Source organism: Papio anubis, chromosome 11, assembly GCF_008728515.1.
Source record: "Papio anubis isolate 15944 chromosome 11, Panubis1.0, whole genome shotgun sequence".
Taxonomy (NCBI): Eukaryota; Metazoa; Chordata; class Mammalia; order Primates; family Cercopithecidae; genus Papio; species Papio anubis.
The window spans coordinates 13,223,200-13,248,578 of record NC_044986.1 but is presented as its reverse complement, the minus strand read 5'-3'; the positions used below and the strand labels follow the sequence as shown (position 1 = coordinate 13,248,578).

Here is a 25,379-nt window from a genome sequence, read left to right as displayed (position 1 = left end):
GCCAATGTCTAGGAGGGTTTTTCTGATGTTATCTTTCAGAAATTTTATAGTTTCGGGTCTTAGATTTAAGTCTTTGATCCATATTGAGTTGATTTTTTTGTAAGGTGAGAGATGAAGATCCAGTTTCATTCTCCTACATGTGACTTGCCAATTATCCTAGCACCATTTGTTGAATAGGGTGTCCTTTCCCCACTTCATGTTTTTGTTTGCTTTGTCAAAGATCAGTTGGCTGTAAATATTTGGTTTTATTTCTGGGTTCCCTATTCTGTTCGACTGGTCTACATGCCTGTTTTTATACCAGAACCATGCTGTTTTGGTAACTTGTGGTATAGTTTGAAGTTGGGTAACGTAGGGCCTCCAGATTTGTTCTTTTTGCATAGTCCTGCTTTGACTGTGTGGGCTCTTTTATGGTTCCATATGAATTTTAGGATTGTTTTTTCTGGTTCTGTGAAGAATGATGGTGGTATTTTGATGGGAATTGCATTGAATTTGTAGATTGCTTTTGGCAGTATCGTCATTTTCACAATATTGATTTTAACCCATCTCTAAGCATGGGATGTATTTCCATTTGTTTGTGTCATCTGTGATTTCTTTCAGCAGTATTTTGTAGTTTTCCTTGTAGAGGTCTTTTACCTCCTTGGTTAGGTATATTCCTAAGTATGTTATTTTTTATGGAGCTGTTGTAAAAGGGATTGAGTTCTTGATTTTATTCTCAGCTTGATCATTGTTGGTGTATAGCAGTGCTACTGATTTATGTACATTCATTTTGTATCCTAACACTTTACTAAATTCATTTATCAGGTCTAGGAGCTTTCTGGATGAGTCTTTAGGGTTTTCTATGTATATGATCATATCATTGGTGAACAGTGACAGTTTGACTTCGTCTTTACCAGTTTGGATGCCCTTTATTTCTTTCTCTTGTCTGATTGCTCTGGCTAGGAATTCCACTACAATGGTGAATAACAGTGGTGAAAGTGGGCATCCTTGTCTTGTTCCAGTTCTCAGGGGAAATGCTTTCAGCTTTTTCCTGATCAGTATAATGTTGACTGTGGGTTTTTCATAGATGGCTTTTATTAGCTCGAGGTATTTTATTCTATGCTGACTTTGCTCAGGGTTTTAATATATTAATAAAGAGATGCTGGATTTGTCAAATGCTTTTTCTGCATCTATTGAGATGATCATGTGATTTTTGTTTTTAATTCTGTTTATGTGGTGTGTCACATTTATTGACTTGTGTATATTAAACCATCCCTGCATCCTTGGTATGAAATCCACTTGATCATGGTAGATTATCTTTTTGATATGTTGTTGAATTTGGCTAGCTGATATTTTGTTGAGGATTTTTGCATCTATGTTCATCAGGGATATTGGTCTGGAGTTTTCTTTTTTTGTTATGTCTTGTCCTGGTTTTGGTATTAGGGTAATACCCTAATTCTATGGTTTCATAGAATGACTTACAGAGGATTCCTTCTTTCTGTGTCTTTTGGAATAGTTTTGGCAAGATTGGTACCTGTTCTTCTTTGAATGCCTGATAGAATTTGGTGCTGGACTTTTTTTTTGTTGGCAATTATTTAATTACTGTTTCAATTCGCTACTTGTTATTGATCTGTTCAGAGTTTCTGTTTCTTTCTGATTTAATCTAGGAGGTTTGTATATTTCCAGGAATTTACCCATCTCCTCTAGATTTTCTAGTTTGTGCATGTAAAAGAATTCATTGTAGCCTTAAATGATCTTTTGTATTTCTGTGATATAGGTTGTCATATCTACTGTTTTGTTTCTAATTAAGCTTATTTGGATCTTCTCTTTTCATTTCTTGGTGAATCTCGCTAATTGTCTATCAACTTTGTTTATCTTTTCAAAGAACCAGCTTTTTGCTTCAATTATCTTTTGTATTTTTTTTTTTCAATTTCATTTAGTTCTGCTCTTTGTTATTTCTTTTCTTCTGCTGGGTTTGAGTTTGATTTGTTCTTGTTTCTCTAGTTCCTTGAGATGTGACATCATATTATCTATTTGTGCTCTTTCAGACTTCTGATGTAGGCATTTAATGCTATGAACTTTCTTCTTAGCACACTTTTGCTGTATCCTAGAGGTTTTGATAAGTTGTGTCACTATTATCATTCAATTCAAATAATTTTTAAATTTCCATCTTGATTTCATTATTGACCCAAAGATTGTTCAGGAGTAGATTATTTAATTTCAACATATTTTTATAGTTTTGAGGGTTCTTTTTGGAGTTAATTTCCGGGTTTATTCCACTGTTCTGAGAGGGTACTTTATATAATTTTGATTTTCTTAAATTTGCTGAGGCTTGTTTTCTGGTCTATCATATAGTCTATTTTGGAGAATGTTCCATGTGCTGAAGAAAAGAATGTACATTCTGCAGCTGTTGGGTAGAATGTTCTGTAAATATCTGTTAAGTCCATTTGTTCTAAGGTACAGTTTAAATTCATTATTTTTTGTTGACTTTCTGTCTTGATGACCTGTCTAGTGCTGTCAGTGGAGTACTGAAGTCCCCCACTGTTATTGTGTTGCCATCTATCTAATTTCTTAGATCTAGTAATAATTGTTTTATAAATATGGGAGCTCCAGTGTTAGGTGTATATATATTTAGGATTGTGATAGTTTTCTGTTAGACTGATCCTTTTATAATTATACAATATCCCTCTTTGTCTTTTTAAACTGTTTTTGCTTTAAAGTTTGTTTTGTCTGATATAAAAACAGCTACTCCTTTTTGCTTTTGGTTTCCATTTGCATGGAACATCTTTTTCCACCTCTTTACCTTAAATTTATGTGAGTCCTTATGTGTTAAGTGAGTCTCTTGAAGGCAGCAGATACTTGATTGGTGGATTTTTATCCATTCTGCCATTTTGTATCTTTTAAGTGGGGTATTTAAGTCATTTACATTCAACGTTAGTATTCAGATGTGAGGTGCTGTTTTATTCATTGTGCTAGTTGCTGCCTGAACACCTTTTTTCCATTGTGTTATTGTTTTGTAGTGCCTGTGAGATTTATGCTTTAGGGAGGTTCTATTTGGTATATTTCAAGGTTTTGTTCAAAGATTTAGAACTCCTTTTAGCATTTCTTATAATGCTGGCTTGGTAGTGGTAAATTCACTCAGCATTTGTTTGTCCAAGAAAGGCTTTTTCTCTCCTTCATTTCTGAAGCTTGGTTTTGCTGGATACAAAATTCTTGGCTGGCAATTATTTTGTTTGAGGGGGCTAAAGATAGGACCCCAATCCTTTCTGGCTCCTAAGGTCTCTGGTGAAAAATCTGCTGTTAATCTGATAGGTTTTCCTTTATAGGTTACCTGATACTTTTGCCTCACAGCTGTTGATTCTTTTCTGTCTTGACTTTAGATAACCTGATGACTATGTGACTAGGTGATGATCTTTTTGTGATGAATTTCCCAGGTGTTTTTTTGAGTTTCTTGTATTGGGATGTCTAGATCTCTAGTGAGGCCAGGGAAGTTTTTTTTTTTTTTTCCCCCCAACTATTCCCTCAAATGTGTTTTCCAAACTTTTAGATTTCTCCTCTTCCTCAGGAACACCAATTATTCTTAGGTTTGGTCATTTAACATAATCCCAAATTTCTTGGAGTCTTTGTTTATTTTCAAAAATTCTTTTTTCTTTGTCTCTGTCTGATTGGGTTAATTTTAAAGCCTTATCTTTGAGCTCTGAAGTTCTTCCTTCTACTTGTTATAGTCTATTGTTGACACTTTGCAGTGCATTTTGTATTTCTTAAGTGTATCTTTTATTTCCAGAAGTTGTGATTGTTTTTTCTTTATGACATCTGTTTCTCTGGAGACATGTTCATCCATATCCTGTATTGTTTTTTATATTTCTTTAAGTTGGTTTTTACCTTTCTGTGGTGTCTCCTTGAGTAGCTTAATAATCAACCTTCTGAATTCTTTACCTGGCAATTCAGAGATTTTTTTCCTTGGTTTGGTTCTTTTACTGGGGAGATAGTGTGGTCTTTTGGGGATGTTATAGAACTTCATTTTGTCATATCACCAGAATTACTTTTCTGATTCCTTCTCATTTGGGTAGGCTATTTCAGTGGAAAAATCTGGAACTCAAGTGTTGCTGTTCGGATTCTTTTGTACCACAGGGTGATCCCTTGATGTGGTGCAGTCTCCCTTTTCCTAGGGATAGGGCTTCCTAGAGAGCCAGACTGCAATGATTGTTATTGCTCTTCTAGAAACAGTACAAATTTCAAATCAAGCTGCAGTTACTTCTTGGAAACACTGAACAAGTTGTTTTTAGTTGGTTACTTTGTTAATTCCATTACAACACCATTACCATTGTTCTTCAGGGCTTGGACTGCCTTTGCTTTCGACATATTTGCTTCGACAAGGGCATGACCAGTTCCATGCCCTTAACTTCCACACCTATTTTATCAACTTCTTCCTCTTAACTCTCCTCTTGTACAGTTGGAGTCTGTGTTTTTTCTTAAATGTTTGAGATAGCTTTACCTTGAACTTTGAATTTCTCAGCAGCTGCTAGCTGTGCTTGCTGAGATAAATCTTCATTTTTGGTTCCCCCCAAAACTATGTAGGTATCCAAAGCAGGGCTCTTATAGACATCTGGTTTTGTGAGGACAAAGAGAGGATATTCTTAGATTTCCAGATAGTGACTCTCGTAACCCCTGTAACCTGTCGAAGATCCAGTTTGGACATAACCTTCTGTGCTTTCTTTTCACTCTGACTCTGTTTTGCTTTACCGACTGGTTCTTCATTAATTTCAGCTGCTGCTGACAACTGGGCTTCTTGTGTGGTTGTCTGTGTGGAATCCTGTTCCTCAGGCTCTGGTACTGATTCATCACTGTCAGATTCTGTTCCAGACCCTCTGTCAGCCTGGAGCTGCGGCACCTCCTGTTCCGTAGCAGGGATGGTTTCTGTGGCTTTGCCGGGCATTTTGCGCAGGGAATGCAGAACTCTTTGCCCGCTTTTTGATGGGATTATTTGTTTTTCTCCTTGCTGATTTGAGTTCCTTGTAGATTATGGAGATTAGTCAAAATATTGTTGGATGCATAGTTTGCAAATATTTTCTACCATTCTGCGGGTTGCCTGTTTACTCTGCTGATTATTTATTTTGCTGTACAGAAGCTTTTTAGTTTAATCAGGTCTCATTTATTTATTTTTGCTTTTGTTGCATTTGCTTTTGGGGTCTGAGTCATAAATTCTTTGCCTAGGCCAATGTCTAGAAGAGTTTTTTCTAGGTTTTCTTCTAGGATTTTTATAATTTCAGGTCTTAGATTTAAGTCTTTAATCCATCTTGAGATGATTTTTATATATGGCGAGAGATAGGATTCCAGTTTCATTCTTCTACATATGGCTATCCAGTTGCCAGCACCATTTACTGAACAGGATTTCCTTTCTCTAATTTATATTTTTGTACACTTTGTTGCAGGTCAGTTAGTTGTAAGTATCTGGCTTTGTTTCTGGGTTCTCTGCACTGTTCCATTGGTCTATGTGTATACTTTTGTGCCAGTACCATGCTGTTTTGGCTACTACAGCCTTGTAGTATAATTTGAAGTTGGATAATGTGATGCCTCCAGATTTGTTCTTTTTGCTTAGGATTGCTTTGGCTATTTAGGCTTTTTTTTGGTTCTATATGAATTTTAGAATTTTTTTCTAATTCTGTGAACAATGATGTTGGTATTTTGATAGCAATTGCATTGAATCTGTAGATTGCTTTGGGAAGTATGGTTATTTTTATGATATTAATTCTTCCAGTCCATAAGCATGACATGTATTTCCATTTGTGTCAATGTGATTTCTTTCAGCAGTGTTTTGTAGTTCTCCTTATATAGATCTTTCACCTCCTTGGTTAAGTATATTCCCAGGTATTTTATTTTATTTTTTGCAGCTATTGTAAAGGGGATTGAGTTCTTAATTTGAGTCACAGCTTGATTGTTGTCAGTATATAGTAGTGCTACTGACTTGTGTGCATTGATTTTGTAACCTGAGACTTTACTGAATTCATTTATTAAATCTAGAAGTCTTTTGGAGGAGACTTTAGGGTTTTTTAGGTATATGATTATATCATTGGAAAACGTAGATAGTTTGACTTCCTCTTTTCCAATTTGGAGGCCCTTTATTTCTTTCTCTTGCTTGATTGCACTGGCTAGGATTTCCTTCCTCTACATCTTTGCCATCACTTGTTATTTTCAGTCTTTTTAATTTTAGCCATTCTAGTGGGTGCATCTTGGTGTTTTATTGTGATTTTTATTTGTATTTCCTTGATGACTAATGATAAAGAACATTTTTTTTCTTGTGCTTATTTGCCATCAGTGTCTTCTCTGGCAAAATGTCTGTTCAAATATTTTGCCTATTTGTCTTATTATTGAACCATAAGCATTTTTTATGTACTTTGGATAGATGTAAGTTTTGCAAATATTTTTGCAAAAAGGGTTTTTTGAAGAGTAAAATTTTAATATTTTTGATGGAGTCCAATTTATCAATTACAAAAATAGTTCCTGCTTTTTGTGTCTTACTGAAGAAATCTTTGCCTAACCCAAAGTCATTAAGATTTTCTCCCGTGTATTCCAGAAATTTTATAGTACTAGCCCTCATATTTAGGTCTATAATGCATTTTGAGTTGTTCTTTTCTTTTTTGCATGTGGATGACCAATTACCCCAGGGCCATTTGTTAAAAAGATTTTTTTTAATCCATTGCCCTGGCACCTTTGTTAAAACCCAACTGGTCATTTATGTGTGTCTAATTCCGGACAGCATGCCATTTTCACTGATGTCTACGTTTATTGTTTCATAACTGTCACACTATTTTAAATGACTGAAGTTTAGGAAGATAAGAGAATAAAAAGCTTCCGGCAGCTCAGAAATAAAACTCTAATGAAAGGATGACCAATGGCACCCAAGTGTGTATTTTGGGGCATGCCAAATCACACTGGCAATTTGCAGTGAAGAGAATTTCTATTTTGGGATTAAGCCTGCAATTAAGGTTTTCTATAAAGTTGCTTCTAGAATGCTCTGTGTCACCCTAACTCAGGGGTACCTCTGTATTTAGGGATACCTAAAATAAACCAAACTTTGGACACTTACTCTGATCTTGTAGATAGGAAATGGCAGAAAGTTTGTGCATGTTGCCCATCAGAGATGGCACGGTAGGTGTTAAATTGCAATCTGTCTGCAGAACAAGTTCTTACCAGCTAAAGATGAGATAACCCTCTTGCTGATATGAAAGGTAAAAATACGGCCGGGCGCGGTGGCTCAAGCCTGTAATCCCAGCACTTTGGGAGGCCGAGACGGGAAGGATCATCACAAGATCAAGACCATCCTATAACACGGTGAAACCTCGCCTCTACTAAAAATACAAAAACTAGCCGGGCGAGGTGCTGGCTTCCGTGGTCCCAGCTACTCGGGAGGCTGAGGCAGGAGAATGGCGGAACCCGGGAGGCTGAGCTGCGAGCTGAGATCCGCCACTGCACTCCAGCCTGGGCTTACAGATGGTGACTCCGCCTCAAAAAGAAAGGTAAAAATACTTGTTGCTCTGTTTACTGGAAGTTTAGGATCTAATTTTTCTGCCTTTGATTGGCAGCATGATCTTGGATATGAGTCCCTTACCTAAGATGCATCCCATCTCAGTGGGTAGACAACATAATTTTGTCTTTATTTGCCACCTGCCGTCTATATAAGTAGGTTGAACTCAAGAGTGAAGTACAAGGCTGAGTCAGGTCAGAAGGGCATCAGTGTTCATAGTCTTAATCTCTTCTCTAGAGCATATCCTGTATCCCAGGAAATAAAGACATGATTAAAAAAATTGGCTCTGCATTCCTTTGGAAACAAAGAGTGAGAGGGTAATCATAGTTGGGCACAGAGGAAAGGTGAGTGGGTCACATAGGCTGTCCCCTTCCCCAACATCAACGTAGAAAATAGTTCACAACCTTTTTTTTTTTTTGGACAGAGTTTTGCTCTATCACCCAGGCTGGAGGACAGTGGCACGATCTCAGCATGATCTCAGCTCACTGCAACCTCCGTCTCCCAGTTTTAAGCGATTCTCTTGCCTCTCAGCCTCCCAAGTAGCTGGGATTACAGGTGGATGCCACCAGGCCCAGCTATTTTTTTTTTTTTTTCATACTTTTAGTAGAGATGAGGTTTCACCATGTTGGGCAGGCTGGTCTTGAACTCCTGACCTCAGGTGATCCACCCATCTGGGCCTCCCAAAGTGCTGGGATTACAGGTATGAGCCTCTGCGCCCGGCCAACACAACCATTCTCTTATACTTATTGAAGTTGAGTTGCTTATATTTCAGTTAGATTTGCCCAGCCACAGCTCTCTGTGGCCTGTATGCTCAGTGGAGTTTTGTTGACTAGAATTGTTCTAACCACATTTCTTTAATAATGAATCCACTACACAAATTCTACCCTTGTCTTCAAATGGCAACATGGTAGCCCAATCAACAGGGGCCTTGTTATTTGGAGCGGAGAGCTCCTGGTGGTTGCTGCTCTCCTGACCTAGCTTGTTCAGCCTTCCCAAGGTGCATGTCTGGGAGATAAGAGCTACCATTCATGAAGAGCATCTTGTGATGTTTATCACATCGTTTATTCTGAAAGCATCTCCCCACCCCCACCCTTAATTATGAAATTAAGACTGGCTATAGTAAAATTAGGAAACATGTTAACAATCTAGAAAAATCATCATTAAAAAAATCCCCAAGTACTAAATAGAGTATACCTCAGATAATGAATATCTCAAGTGAAAAATAATGTGCAGTATGAGTTTTTCCCCTAAGTAAGAAAACTTTGTATAGGGTGTGCGTGTGTGTGTGTGTTTGGTCAGGAGCTCTCCTCTAACACTGATATTAACTCAAGAATAATAGATTGGTTATTAGTACTGAAATTGACCTTAACTTCAAACCTTTAATTTTACAGGTAGGAAAACTAGGGCCCAACAAGATGAGGTGATCCTCCTAAGGCCTGGAGTGATGAGGTGATTCTCCTAAGGTCCCACAGCCTTGATGTGGCAGTGTCCAGAGAAGCTCAGGTTCAGTGGTATCAATGGTTTTAGTCTTTTTGAGGTGTATTAGGCAGTTTCTTCAGAGAAACAGAACCACTAGAAGATACATATGTATTCTAGGATTTGGTTCATGTGATTATGGAGGCCAAGAAGTTCCATGGTCTGCCATCTGCAAGCTGGAGAACTAGGCAATCCAGTGGTATAATTCAGTATGAGGCCAAAGGCCTGAGAGACAGGGGAGCTGGTGGTGTTAAGTTCTGGTCCAAGTCCGAAGGCCCAAGAACTGGGAGCACTGATGTCCAAGGGCAGAAGAAATTGGACATCCCAGCTTAAGCAGAGAGAGAGAGAGAGAGAGAGAGAGAGAGAGAGAGAGAGAATTCATCTTTTGACTGCTTTTTTGTTCTATTTGGGCCCTCAATGGATTGGAGGATGCCATCCACATTGGTGACGGCGGTCTTCTTTACTGATTCCAAGGTCTCTTCTGGAAACACCCTGACAGACATACTTAGAAATAATGTTTTATCAGCTATCTGGGCATCTCTTAGTCCAGTCAGGTTGATATATAAAATTAACCATCACAAGGGGTCACCTTATCTAGTATAAATGTGCGTGGCATAGGCTTTGTTGTAAACTGTTTCTTTTTGAAAAGCTTTCCTTCTCCTTTTAGAATTTTACAAGTAAGGTGACCAAGCATTCTGTTTGCCCAGGACTCACAGGGTCCCTGGACTCGGCACTTTAGTGTGAAAACTAGGGAATGTCTGGAAAGGCCAGGATGAGTTGGTCACCCTCGTTTACAGGGGTTTGCACCTATTCACCTGGGTGGTTTTGTCATACATTTCCTGGTGACCTGTGGATTCTGGCCCAGGCTACCTGAAAGGAAACAGATGACTCTATTCAATGGCAAAGAGACAAAGTGTGGCTGTCTCTGTGTTATGAGTGCCTGGATTCTACTCACCTTAACCTAATCCTGCCTGTCCTTCCAGGGCACCCCCCTCACTTCCTTTACCACCTCCTGTGGTTGCCGTCAAACACCGCGTGGATGGATAGAACTGATTTCTGTACTCAGCATTTCACTTTCTGCTATCAAGCACTGTTGACTAAAGCTTCACCTGGAAAGGTTTTTATCTCAGCAGAGGTATTTTAAGACCCTTTACGGATCTTTGTCAGAGCCTCTTGTCCCAGGCAGGTTAAGATCACAGACTCTAGAACCAGGCAGTCTAAGTTAGAACCCTGGTGCTCCGCCACTGTCTTGGCTGTGTGATCTGGGCAAGTATCATAACCTCTCTGTTTCTTAGTTTGCTTCTATCAAATGGGGGTAATAATAGTACCCAACCCATAAGCGTATTGTGAGATTTAACTTAGTTGATATACATAGAGTGTCTAAAGCAGCACTTTGGCTATGATGAGTGAGGTCTCAGTAGATTCTTTCTTGGCTGAGTGGTTTGAATGCATATTCATGAGGCTAATTCCTTTACCTTCGCTGTCCACGTGCAAGGCGTGCATGCTAAAAGTGAATATATGTTGTGGAGAAGATTCCTGGACTGCCCAAGCTGTTAAAGAATTCTGTCTGTGTGGTTCATTAGGATTCTAACTGCAGCAGGGCTTGCCTTGAAATAGAATCTTTAAGCACGAGGCCATCTAATGGTGTCTGCTTGAAGATTACTCTGTATAAGTAACACTTTTTCATCTTCTAACTCTCCATTTAATATCAGCATGTTAGCAATTAAAAATAGTTTTAAAGCACCTTAATGATAACTAATTTCAATTCCTTGGAATAGATTTTTATCATATTTGATGCATAATTTCAATTTTATTGCTGAGATAAAAGGTCAACTCTGATAGGTAACTGAAATATAATATGTGCTTCACAGGAACTTTACTTTTAAGTTGTTATTATCTTGGTGTCATTAATAAAACATTTCTTACAGCAGAATTGCACCACAGAGTGAATCTATAAACTTCCTGAGTGTCGAACCAAATCAAGCTACTTCAATCCTTGAAGAATAAAACTATTCAAACTGCGGTGGCTCATAAATTCCTAGCTTTGGATGAAGGAATCTGCACTATCTTCAGAAGAAGGAATAAACATTTCCTGCCACCCAAAACCATATTCCCCTCTCTCCATCTCTAAGAAATCTGGCCACAGAGGATGACACTGTGAAATGACGCAGTTGCTCCTGTGCTTGCCTGACCAGCACTCTTTACACTGTCCTTCTAGTAACAAGGTCCTTCTCCCTTCTCTGGGGCACAGCTCTTTCTTCTCCTTCAGCCATGTATTAGGGGCTGCCATTCATAGTATCCTCGCCTCCCTTCCCACTGCAATGGGCACCTGACCAACCTGCAATCCAGAGAAACAGAAGCACTAGGAGATATATATATGTACTATTGGAAGTTGGTTCACATGATTATGGAGGCCAAGAAGTTCCATGCTCTACCATGTGCAAGCTGGAGAGCCAGGAGATTCCATGGTGTAATTCAGTCTTAGTCCAAAGACCTGAGAGACAGGAGAGCTAGTGGTGTAAGTCCTGGTCCAAGTCCAAAGGCCCAAGACCTGGGAACACTGATGTCCAAGGGCAGAAGAAATTGAACATCCCAGCTCAACCAGAGAGAGAGAGAAAATTCATCTTTTGACTGCCCTTTTGTTGTATTTGGGCCCTCAGTGAATTGGAGGATGCCATCCACATTGGTGACAGTGGTCTTCTTTACTTTGAATCAGTCTACTGATTCAAAGGTCTCTTCTGGAAACACCCTCACAGACACACCTAGAAATAATGTTTTATCAGCTATCTGGGCATCTCTTAGTCCAGTCAGGTTGATATATAAAATTAACCATCACAAGGGGTCACCTTATCTAGTATAAATGTGCTAGATTAGAAAAGTTTTTGAAAAGAAACAGTTTAAAATAAAGCCTATGCCATGCACATTTATACTAAATGAGGTGTCCTGCCCTCTGTCTTAGTTTCCTACAACTGCTGTAATTGCTCTAATGAAATGCCACAAACTGGGTAGCTTACCACAATAGAAATGGATTCTCTCACAGTACTAGCGAGTAGGAGTCTTAAAGCGAGGTGATGGTAGGGTTGGTTGCTTCTGGAGACTCTGAGGTAGAATCTGTTTCGTTTCTCTCTCCCAGCTTCTGAGAGTTGCTGGCAATCCCTAGTGTCTCTTGGTTTGTAAATGCATCACTCCAACCTGTGTCCAAACTTCTCACTTCTTATAAGGACACCAGTTATTGGACTGGGGCTCACCCTATTACAATACAACCCCATCTGAACTTGATTACATCTGCAAAGACCCTGTTTCCAAACAAGGTTACATTCACAGACACCAAGAGTTAGGACTTGTATATATCTTTTGGGAGAATATGGTTCTACTCCCAACACCCTCTTTCTCATAGAGATTGGTCCAGTAATAAGCATGTGACCCAAACTGGGCAGTGAGAGAGTTTCCCACTGGAGCTGGTGGGGGCAAGGCTTGCCTTTCCACCTGAGACTCTGTGTGACAGCCATGGGCTGCTGGCCATTGTGGTTCCAGCCCCGTGGGGAAATCTGCCTGAGACAAGGCAGCTGATGTGCAGAGAAAAGCCGAGAAGAGGAGGCAACATCCTGATGGAGTGCTTAGATCCTTACATCCAGACACCCCTTTCCTTGGTTTGCCCACACGAACCATTAAATGTGTGCTTTTCCTTTTTGCCCTCTTAAACTATTCTGAGATAATGTTTCAGTCACCTGCAACCCAAGAACACTGAATAATGTCAGTTGAAGACAGCATTTGAAGATATGGGCAAGGACCCTAACATGGAAATGTTATCTTCTGAAAAGTCAGTGCTTAGCCAAGACCATTCCAACATGCCTGTACTGTACTTGGCAGGTAGTGACGCACGTACAGGGACACATCCCGTGTCTTGGGCCATGTGAATGCCCACCTGGTAATGTGGCTTTTTAGGAGGCTGCTCTGGGTCCTCACAATGGCAGACACAAGCTCTGATCTCAATTCATTTATTTATTTTTTCCCCTCACAAGCTTATTCTGATCATCTATCATTTTAGTATAAGTTTACAAAAGAGACATTTTCCTGAGTTCCTAAGAACAAAAGAATAACGTAGAATAATGTGCTTTTTCTAAGATGACATAAGCAATGCTGCAAGAACGCATAGGTGTCTTTTTCAGTTGCCCTATTCATGGTAAGGATTCTAAGATGACATCGCAATGCCACTGTAAAACTGCCACTCAGTGCCATTCAGCAGGCAGGAGGCTGTCTTCCTGTGGCACCTGCAGGACAATTTTAGCTGCAAATAATGAGACCTGGTAAAAGGAGCTTGAATAACAAGGAGCTTCTTATCTCATGTAACAAGAAATGCAGTCTCAGGGCTTCCATGTCATCAGTTCCTTGTTGCTTTCTCGCTTTCAGCTCTGCCATTTTTCGGTGTGTGGGAAACATTCCCCTCACAGTTGCAAAATAGCTTTGGGAGTTCCTGCCACTGAATGTGACAACATTTAGCAAAGGGGAGAAGTGTTTTCTCATTTGTGTTTCTTTTTATTGGGAACAAAAATCTTTCTGTGAATTCTCCCACCTCTACCCCTGCCAGGCTTTCCTCCAATCCCAATGGCTCGGATTGAGTCACATGCAAGGTTTGTTCCGATCACATGGGAGGGAATTGGATTCCCACAGTGGCTCGGTACTCAGCATTAACCCCTTGGTGCTGGAAACAGGCTGAGAAGCCAAGGACTCTCAACATTTGAGCAAAACTGGGAGCCAGTGAGCAACAGAGGGGGAAGGGCACAGTGTGGGTTGTGCCACAGCACTAGGGGGGCCTTTGCTGGAAACTGACGTCAGTACCTATCTAGCTGCCCCACAATTCCTTGGGGTCAGTGGTGCATGAGGTATTGGTAAAATATTAAATATCGTGGAGTATTTCTTAGAAGAAAATGGATAGTGTTAAATATTTAATATAATTTAATATAACGTTAAATATATGACATATAATATAGGATATCCCATTTTATATTTGATAAGTTAATAGCATATTGAGTATTAATATTAAATCTCCCATATTATATTTAATAAATTAATATTGAATATGTTAAAAAAGGCGAAAAATTAATGAACTAACAACCATCAGACTTAAGTAGAAAGCAAGTAGGATAAACCCAAATCAAATGTGAAAGTAATAGGTTAAAGACAGACATTAACAAACTATAAAACATTAGAATAACAATAGAAAAACATTTTCTGTCTAGAGGATAAATAAAGCCAGTTTGATTCTTGAAAAAGACTAAAACAAATGTCAAACTTTTGGTAAAAATGATCTAGAAAAGAAGAGAGAAACAGACAATATTAGAAATGAAAATATCAGAAATCAGACACTAAAATATAAGCCTCTTTAAGCGTACAAACATTAAGTTTAGATAAAATAGACAAACTTGTCAAAAAATATAGCCTACTAAAATTAAGAAGAAATCGAATATTGAATAGTCTTATGATCTAAGAAAATTGAACCATTTGTTAAAAGTTTTTCCAGGAAGGATATTCCAGATGGCTTTTACTGGCAATTTCTATCAGACATTCCAGAAATAAATAATCCAAATTATATACAAATTATTCCAGAATATTGAAAAAGAAGGAACAATTCTCAAGTCATATTTTGAGAGTCGAATAACTTTGATTCCGTAACCTGACACGGGCTGAATGGGAAAGGAAGCTCACTTAGAAACATGATTACAGGCCGGGCGCGGTGGCTCAAGCCTGTAATCCCAGCACTTTGGGAGGCCGAGACGGGCGGATCACGAGGTCAGGAGATCGAGACCATCCTGGCTAACACGGTGAAACCCCGTCTCTACTAAAAAATGCAAAAAAACTAGCCGGGCGAGGTGGCGGGCGCCTGTAGTCCCAGCTACTCGGGAGCCTGAGGCAGGAGAATGGCGTGAACCCGGGAGGCGGAGCTTGCAGTGAGCTGAGATCCGGCCACTGCACTCCAGCCTGGGTGACAGAGCAAGACTCCGTCTCAAAAAAAAAAAAAAAAAAAAAAAAAAAAAAAGAAACATGATTACAAAAATCCTACCAAAAATATTAGCCAGCCAAATCCTGCCTCCATCAGTTGTGTAAATCATGAACAAGCTGGGTTTAATTTAACATTATAACATCAATTGAGGTAAAATATGGGTTAAGGGACAAAAGTCTTGTGATCATCTCGACATGTGCCAAAAAAGCAGTTGATGAAATTCAACACTTGTTCATGATAGAAACCCTAAGCAAACCAAAGACTGACAGTGTGTGTGGCTGGTCCATTGGCTGAGCAGCATTTTCTCAGACTGCTCCCTTAATGCTCAATGGAAGGCAGATGCCAAACTCCCCTGTTTTTTTGGGCTCCTTTCCCAATTTTAACCATGTGTGGTTGTGTGAACGTTTCTTGTATCTCTTTATATATAATTATCTTTTATTTATTTATTTATGAGATAGAGTATTGCTCTTGTCACCCAGGCTGGAGTGCATTGGCGCGATCTCGGCTCACTGCAAACTCCGCCTCCTGGGTTCAAGCAGTTCTCCTGCCTCAGCTTCCTGAGTAGCCGGGATTACAGGCATCAGCCACCACACCTGCCTAATTTTTATACTTTTAGTAGAGATGATGTTTCGCCATGTTGGCCAGGCTGGTCTCGAACTCCTTACTTCAGGGGATCCGCCCGCCTCGGCTGCCCAAAGTGCTGGGATTACAGGCATGAGCCACCATGCCTGCCTGATCTTTTATTTTTTAGAATAAAAATAGGCACATATATATGCCATTCTCCTCTTTACTTTGTTTCATTTGACATACTATAGACATATTTTCTTTTACATATATGTACCTACTTCTCTTTTTAGTGGTTACCTAGAGTTTCATTGTATATAAGCCATAATTTGTGAACTATGTTAAGAAAAAATAATTCAGCCACCCGAAGACTGAGTGTAGCTTTTAATATGTATAGAATAATAATTGAGTTGGGGGGAATTAAAACCATATACCGTAAAAAACTGGGCACTCAGCAGATTTCTGCCTATTGCAGAAAAATCTGGGGTGCTTACAGTTGTAAGTCTACCACCCTGTAAATTGAGATTTGGGTGACTGTGACCACAGCACCGTTTGGAGGTCATCTTTCTGTATATAGGTGTAAAAGTGAGAGAGGGCAAATCCAGCATTGCTTCTGGCGATGTGATCAGATAGCGAGAACTTTACAAAGTCTGTGAACACAAGTGCTTTCCTCCTAGAAAAGTCTTGTAAACACTCCCACTGCTCCCCACACTCTCAGCGCCCCTGAAATGTGTTAGGCTGTTCATTTCCATCACACACAGACTCTGTGATTTCCAGTTTGGTGAACTGACTGAGGGGCATGAAGGGGTCAGGCAGTCACGTTCTGGAATTGAAAGGCATCTGCGTGGAGGGAGAGAGAATCCAGTTCCCACTGCACACCACTGCAGGTTCTGGCAAGTTACTTGGGCTCCCCGGAGCCTCTCTTCCTCATCTTTAAAATGGGCAGGATGCTACACACCTTGCATGGTGTTTGTGAGACCTAAAGATAAGCCTCCCTGTCCACAGAGGGGTTAGTTTAAGAATGTAGCAAATACCATTGTTTTCGGAAAACATCATTCTTGAGAATAGTTTTTACTTGGAGTGAGGTGGTGTTTCTGTTTGTGCACATGCCTCGCAATTAGGGTAATGGTGAGAAAATTATTAAAAAACATAGCATCTGGGCTAATCAGCTGTCAGCGTTCACCTGTCCTTTTCACTGGGCTGTCCCCACCAAGGTACTTCCCCGAGCATTGAGGAACAATGGGGGCAGTCACTGGCAAATTCCTGGAAGAAACAGAGGGAGGACTTTAACCACCCTTCACCTCAATAACTGACTTAAAAATCCCAATTAGGCATTTCTCTCTGTCCCCAAAGTCCCTTGCCTTTTGCCCTTCCACTAGGAATCTCTTCGCTTCCCTGTGCAGGGCTCAGCCTAACTTGCTCAGCCAGATGAATCAATGCAGGTAACAGATCCTACTCTCACCTAGAAGCAGTTTAGTGACCTACAGTTTTACTGCAACTTAACGTTTGAGGTCTCATCATAGTTGCCCACTCCAAATTCTTAGCAAAATGTCTTTTCAATAAGATAAGATGTCATGCCAGTTGCTAAGAGAAGTTTCCTCCCCATATTTTTGTGTCAGCAACAGTGGTTGTGGGCATGTGAAGCTGCCAGGAGCCTCTTCTTTCACTGTTGTAGCCCTGATTGCTGTTGCATCTGTTATCCTGGCCACTCTGGCTCTCCTTGGTTACACACAGCTGCTCCTGGTTACATGCAGATTCCTCCTAGATACCTCCAAGCCCCATGTGACTCCCCCCATGCTCCCTAAGCACTTGCCCTGGCTGTAGGGAAGTCAGTGTTGTGGCTTGAGAGCCTATCTGGCTGGACCATGATTTACCCTCTGTTATAGCCCTGGAGCCAAGCACAGTAGCTACCCAGGGCAGGTACCCAAAAATCTTTGTCGAGTAAATCCATGAATATCCACAGACCACCCAGTGTTGTCTATTCTCCACATAACCTACAATTTCTGGTTGTGGAAGAAAGAATGTATGACTTTCCCTAAACTTTCTGGTTGTGGAAGAATATATCAGTTTGCTAGAGCTACTGTAACACACAGCACAAAGCAGAAACTTTGTCCCACATTTATGTTGATTAAAAACTGACATAAACAAAACCTGTGTAAAAAATATCCCAAATCCCCTATCACTTTGAAAGAGTCGTCTTGAGAGACAATATGACCTACGACTCCCTCTTCCTCTGCAATAGCCACGTCCTCTTCCTCTACCTCTGCCTTGGCTTCTTCCTGCAACAGAAATTTGTTATTTCCCAGTTCTGGAGAGTAGAAATTGGAGATCAAGGTGTTGGGAGGATTGACTCCTTCCAAGAGCTGTGAGGGAGAATCTATTCCAGGCCTCTCTCCTGGCTTTTCATGGTTTGCTGGGCATCTCTGATGTTCCTCGGCATGTAGACACATGACCCTGGCCTCTGCTTTCATGCTCACATGATACTCTCCCTGTATATTTGCCCATTGTTGCATTGCTATAAAGAAATATCTGATACTGAGTCATTTATTAAATAAAAGAGGTGTAATTGGCTCACAGTTCTGTAGGCCATACAGGAAGTATGATGCTGGCGTTTACTTGGCTTCTGGGGAGTCCTCAGGGAACTTACAATTATGGTGGGAGGTGAAGGAGAAGCAGGCTCATTTTTCGTGGCTGGAGCAGGAGCGAGAGAGAGAGAGAGAGAGAGAGTGGGTTGGGGGGCGGGGGCAGGGGCTACATACTTTTAGACAACCAGATCTGGCGAGAACTCACTATCATGAGAACAGCACCAAGGGGTATGGTGTTAAACCATTCATGAGGAGCCACACCATGACCCAGTCACCTCCCACCAGGCCCCACTTCTAACACTGGGGAATATAGTTCGACATGAGATTTGATGGGGACACAGAACCAAACCATATCACTCTCTGCGTGTGCATGTGTCTAAATTTTTCCCTTTGTTGTAGATACCAGTCATATTGGATTAGGGGCCCACGCTACTTTAGTATGACCTCATGTAACTGTATATTGAGCTGCCTGTGGTCCCAGCTACTCAGGAGGCTGAGGCAGGAAGAATCACTTGAGCCCAGGAGCTCAAGGCTGCAGTGAGCTGTGATTGTGCCACTGCACTCCAGCCTGGGCAACAGAACAAGACTCCATCTCTAAAATGACCCTATTTTCAAATAAGGTCCCATTCTGAGGCCCCGGGCACTAGGACTTCAACATATTTTACCAAACAGTGTAGTTACTTCCCTTGTTTTCAATTCTCTGTTGCTGTTTCTCCATTTATGTCAAAAAAGACTGAAACTTTGATAGCTTTCTGTAAAGTATGAACACTGCTGAGGAGGCACATAAGGAGACGTTCTAAATATTTACATAGTTTTTGATTTTTGTCTGAAAATGACAATGAGGTTGAGAATCTTGGTGGTCAGATAAACAGCACTCTTCCATCCGGACCCTGTGTAATTCCTGGGAGAAAATCAGTATTTTCTCTTTGGGGTCAGTGACTTGCATCAGGATATCTCGGTTTTAGCTGTGTGTTTTTGTGTAATGAAATGCAGTGAGGTCTTGTGATTCCAGGGACACAAGAGAAAAAAAGAGTTGTTAGAAGAAACCGGATGAGATAGAAATAGCAAACCTTTTTGATAGTGAACCCTGACGCTGAACGCTGGACTCATCCAATCCTCCCTGCAACTCTCCGCAGCCCCCGAAGAAGCGCAAAAGAGCTGTCTGCACCTCTTGTCACCACCCCATTTGCAGACCCTGAGTCGCTGCGCATGGAGCGACCCGCAGGTGGCGCAGGAGGGACTGGGATCCCCGTCTGGCCCCGGTGCGCGACTCGCGGCTCTGCCTGGTCCTCTCCGGAGTCACTAAGGTGCAGAGGGAGAGAATTCGGAAGATGCAATGTGACCCTGGCTCCTCTCTGTAGCCCGCCAGCGCCCACAGTGTCTCAAAGAGTACACAGCCCCTTGGAGGAACACGGCTGCCTTCGCATAGGGCCCTCGAGGAGCTCGGGGCTGCAGCTCTTGAGTGAGGCCGTCGTGGGTTGCAGTTAATTGTTGCATCTGTATTTCTGGTCGAGAAGCTGTCCTGCTAAGATGCGTGCTCCTGCGGAGAGTGTAGCTCCGAGTGTGACAGTTCAGTGCAGCTGGGGCGTGGCCCCGCCACACGCTGGCCGGGCAAGGTCGCCAGCGGGGCCTGTTCCCTTTGGAGCTTCTCTAGCTTCGTGGCTTCCACCGGCCTGTGGCTGCTGGTCTCTGGGCAGTTGTCCATTCGTTAACAGCTTCCTCAGGGGTTCGGGCAGAGAAAGTAAAAGAAGCCAAAAAACCCAGTGTTGAATTTGGCAGAGGAGATGCTGGCAGAGGCGAGATTGGAGCAAATGGCTGCAATGCCTGGAGGGAATTTGCATTCACCCTGGCACCTGCGTGGAAGTCAGCACCCAGAACCCCACCTGGCAGCATCTGTCACTGCTCCAGGAGCATCCAAGACAAGCCCACACTGTGTTCCACTGGGAAGCCAGTATGAAGGCTTGGTCTCCAAATGTCACCGCTAAGACACACACATTTTGTTTGGAAAGAGAGAGAGGGAGACAGGCTGGTTGTGCAGGACATCTCTGTTCACCCGGAAGTGAGAGAAAACATGTCCCATAGGATCCCAAGCCAGGAAAATGCCTGGGGACTGGGGTGGTTTTCAGGGCCAGGTAAACACATTTTGTGCCCAGTTCCAGGGAGTTCACAAATCAGGTGGTCCATCTCTGTTAAGAATTTCTTATGGATCAGAACAAGGATCTCTGAAGGATATGCTCACAGAGTGGGCTGCTGGTGGGTGATTCGCCGGGGATGGAGGTTGGTGGGGGAAGAAGTAGAAAGGGGACAGGCTGGATGGGGTGTGAGAAGAGCCGAATCTGGCCAGCCTCACTGTCTTGCCCAGAGCTGATCTTGACATTTTACCTTAGGGCTGACTCAGTGCTGCCGTTAACAGCTCAGAGGTAACTGCCCTGCTCCTGGAGGAATGGGAAGAATGCTGGCCTGTGAGTGACCAAATACTGTATAGACATACATGCATCTCTGTTTTCTTCTCAGTAAAACTGGGATGCTACCTTCCCAGAATGACCTCTGGTTGGGAGGCTGGGTTCTGTGGCTGCAGCACTGCCTCACTTTCCATCCAGCTCTGCTGCTTTCTTTCGATGTAAACACGAACATCTCTAAGCCTGGACATCCTCTTGATAAACGACAGAAATACATTGGAGAGAAATACAGCAGGGGTGGGAGTGAGGAGAAACCTTTAAGGGACTTTCCTGCTGAAGAGACCTTTTAAGGGGCTTTCCTGTTGAAGATCAGAACCTGCATTCTCCATTCTGTGAGGTGATTTTTTTTTTTAAACAAAGTGCCCGTGTGGATCTGACATCTGCTTTCTGAGTTTGTGTGGATGAGACACACAACTCTAGAGTGTGTCAGAGAAGATTCTAGAGAACAGTACTGGTCCCACCTGGGATCATACAAGACAAATCAATAACAGCTGTTAAGAAAATTGTATATAGGACTAGAGGCATCATGCTACCTGACTTCAAACTATACTTCAAGGCTACAGTAACCAAAACAGCATGGTACTGGTACCAAAACAGAGATATAGACCAATGGAACAGAACAGAGCCCTCAGAAATAATAACACACATCTACAACCATCTGATCTTTGACAAACCTGACAAAAACAAGAAATGGGGAAAGGATTCCCTATTTAATAAAAGGTGCTGGGAAAATTGGCTAGCCATATGTAGAAAGCTGAAACTGGATCCCTTTCTTACTCCTTATACAAAAATTAATTCAAGATGGATTAAAGACTTAAATGTTAGACCTAAAACCATAAAAACCCTAGAAGAAAACCTAGGCAATACCATTCAGGACATAGGCATGGGCAAGGACTTCATGACTAAAACACCAAAAGCAGTGGCAACAAAAGCCAAATTAGACAAATGGGATCTAATTAAAGAGCTTCTGCACAGCAAAAGAAACTACCATCAGAGTGAACAGGCAACCTACAGAATGGGAGAAAATTTTTGCAATCTACCCATCTGACAAAGGGCTAATATCCAGAATCTACAAACAACTCAAACAAATTTACAATAAATAAACAACCCCATCAAAAAGTGGGTGAAGGATATGAACGGACACTTCTCAAAAGAAGACATTTATGCAGCCAACAGACAGGAAAAATGCTCATGATCACTGGCCATCAGAGAAATGCAAATCAAAACCACAATGAGATACCATCTCACACCAGTTAGAATGGCAATCATTAAAGTCAGGAAACAACAGGTGCTTGAGAGGATGTGGAGAAATAGGAACACTTTGACACTGTTGTTGGGACTGTAAACTAGTTCAACCATTGTGGAAGGCAGTGTGGTGATTTCTCAAGGATCTAGAACCAGAAATACCATTTGACCCAGCCATCCCTTTACTGGGTATATACCCAAAGGATTATAAATCATGCTGCTATAAAGACACATGCACACGTATGTTTTTGCAGCACTATTCACAATAGCAAAGACTTGGAACCAACCAAAATGTCCATCAATGATAGACTGGATTAAGAAAATGTGGCACATATACACCACGGAATACTATGCAGCCATAAAAAAGGATGAGTTCATCTCCATGGATGAAGCTAGAAACCATCATTCGCAGCAAACTATCACAAGGACAAAAAACCAAATACCGCATGTTCTCACTCATAGGTGGGAATGGAACAATGAGAACACTTGGACACAGGAAGGGGAACATCACACATTGGGACCTGTTGTGGGGAGGCGGGGAGGGGAGAGGGATAGCAGTAGGAGATACACCTAATGTAAATGTTGAGTTAATGGGTGCAGCACACCATCATGGCACGTGTGTACATATGTAACAAACCTGCACATTGTGCACATGTACCCGAGAACTTAAAGTACAATTAAAAGCGCCAAAAAAAGAAAATTGTATATAGGACTAGAGTTTTGGGAAACCACAATATGCTAGTGGCTTGATTTAGTTTTGTGACTATCTGCAGATGTGGATATGAATTTAAGTTGCAACCTCACAATGTTGTGTCTAAAGGTACAGGTTAAACTGAAGGAAAGTTGAAGGGTCTAAGAGCATATCTGTTAAATTTCAAGTCTCAAGTAAGCCAAATCAACATAAGTCATTGCTGATTTGGAGCAAGTCTTTGTAAAATGTACCTGATTTGCTTTCGCATTGTGAGTTCTCTTAATTGATGCTTGCCTAATTTCGTGGGACTTGGTTTCAAATTTTACAATGGCTTTTGGCTCCACCCCCCATTCTTGTACATAACAGGTACAACAAAAATTGTTTGAATAAACCAGTAGAGTGAAAATATTTCTGTAGCTTCTGAAGACCAGATTCTGAATATGGTAAAGATGGCAGCAACCCAAGGACCAAGCCAAAACTAGGTTCTGCTCAGTCATTTGATCTCTCTTGGGAGCCTTTAAAATAATGAACCTACAGCTTTTTTGGGTTAAGGATCCCTCTGAGGGCTTGATGAAATTATTGCCCCTCTCTGTAGATGATGCAGGTAAACACACATTTTGTGCAAAATTCCAGGGAGTTCACAAATCAGGTGGTCCGTCACTTTGGGAGGCTGAGGTGGGCAGATCACTTGAGGTCAGGAGTTCGAGACCAGCCTGGACAACATGGGGAAACCCTGTCTCTACCAAGAATATAAAAAATTAGGCATGGTGGCATGCACCTGTAATCCCAGCTACTCAGGAGAGAGAGGTTGCAGTAAGCTGAAATCACACCACTGCCCTCCAGACTGGGTGACAGAGCAAGACTCCATCTGAAAACAAAAAACAAAACAAAAAAACAAAACAAAAAACCAAAAAACAAAACAAAACAAAACAAATTTCTTCATGCATCAGAACAAGGATCTCTGAAGTAAGAAAAAAAAAATAAAAAAAGAATTTCTTAATGCAAACATCTGTCTTATGTTCTCTGATACGAGTAGAGATTCTGAAAGAGAGGGAAGTTGTGTTTATGACTTGAGGCAAGGGGAGCTGGACTGTCAGTAGCTCATCATTTTGATCAGTTTCCCCCTATCCGAAGTTGTGCCAAAAATTCTAGAGTGAGGAGAGGAAGACAAATATGATGGTATCCAAACTTTAGGGCTTGCTCTGTTTACTGATTCTCTAATTACCAGTTTGGTGCAATAGTATTTATTTCCTTGGTTTGTTTCTTTTCTTCTCAAGGGAGATAACAGTAGGAGATTTATTTGGGAACCTTGGACAGTTCCTAGTGCACGCATTGCATTGTGTTCTGTGCCTGCATCTCCTGAAATAGGTCCCAAGGAAAAGCAGTCTTTAGAATAATAATATGTTTTCTTGTCAACACTGACAAATTGGATTTTTTTCCCCTACAGTATTGAGGAATTTCTGGGTGGAGATGCTGCACAAGTGTAGCTTTCAGATTTGCATTCAGCTTCTGATTCCAACTTTGTATCACTGCTTATGAGTTACTTTCTATGTACATTCAGATATGTCTCTTTCCTAGTCATTGTCCTGTGCAAATGTTCAACTTGAAAAGAGTGTGTCTAAGGAAGAGCAGTGTGTTCAGATGCTCTCTCCTCCTATGGCCCCATGTGGAAAGAACTGCACTAGGAATTGCATTATCTCTTCCACCCATTCAGCTTTGAACCTGCTTTAGCCAATTTCTGGTTGCGGGCAGCAGAGTTATTTTAAAGTCCTGATAAGTTATTTTAGAGATGAAGTAGTTTTTAACTCTAGGGTATTTCTTTCTGGGAGGGAAGAGTTGAGAGTTGTGGCCTGGGATTCATAATTAACGTATCTCTCTTGTACAGTGTGTTTCCTTAGAGTAGGGTTTTATGTGGAGATGGAGCAAATATAATAAGGCTTGAGCCAGCAAAAAGTAAACTTTCCAGTGTTCTCCGATTTCCTGATTTCTTTAAAACTCAGGTCTTTCCCTGTGCAGCGGCTGGACCCTGAGTATGGACGTAGGTTTGCATACTAGAGGAGCTTGTGAGTGCTATGGTGCATGGTGTTTCCGTGAACCTGAAGGGCCGTCTTGGGGCGGGACAGTTTGCTCTCCCACATCCAAGGTACTCAACAAAAGGCAGACATGACCATGGCACAGCTTTAAAGAAAGAAGTTTGGGAGATGTTGACATTTGCATTTTTTTTTTCTTGTAAGAATGGACGTAGGAGATGGTAGATAGAATATTGTGGCTGGGAGGTTTCCTACTCAACTAAACCCATAGTCCTGTAATTAAATCTATATCTCTTCAGAAGATTCTGACCCATCCAGAGAATTCTATGCTTCACTTTTGAGTGAAGTGGAGGGCAGCAGGCCTGCTCTCATAAAATTGTTTTTACTATAAGCGTTTATTACACCATCCTCTTACTTAGGTGTTAAAATTTCCATATAGCATTTATTTATTTATTTATTTATTTATTTATTTATATTTTTATTTTTATTTTTTTTGAAACGGAGTCTCGCTCTGCCGCCCAGGCTGGAGTGCAGTGGCCGGATCTCTGCTGACTGCAAGCTCCGCCTCCCGGGTTTACGCCATTCTCCTGCCTCAGCCTCCCGAGTAGCTGGGACTACAGGCGCCCGCCACCGCGCTCGGCTAGTTTTTTGTATTTTTTTTTTTTAGTAGAGACGGGGTTTCACCATGTTAGCCAGGATGGTCTCGATCTCCTGACCCCGTGATCCGCCCGTCTCGGCCTCCCAAAGTGCTGGGATTACAGGCTTGAGCCACCGTGCCCGGCCTCCATATAGCATTTATTAAGGTAAATACCTTTATAGAATTTTAA

At 41.4% G+C, this 25,379-nt stretch overlaps 1 pseudogene; it reads right to left on the bottom strand.

Moving 5' to 3' along the window:
- Window positions 1–3,846: 3,846 nt before the first annotated feature.
- On the bottom strand, window positions 3,847–5,021 carry LOC110744182 (annotated as a pseudogene).
- Between the last annotated feature and the right edge of the window lie 20,358 nt (window positions 5,022–25,379).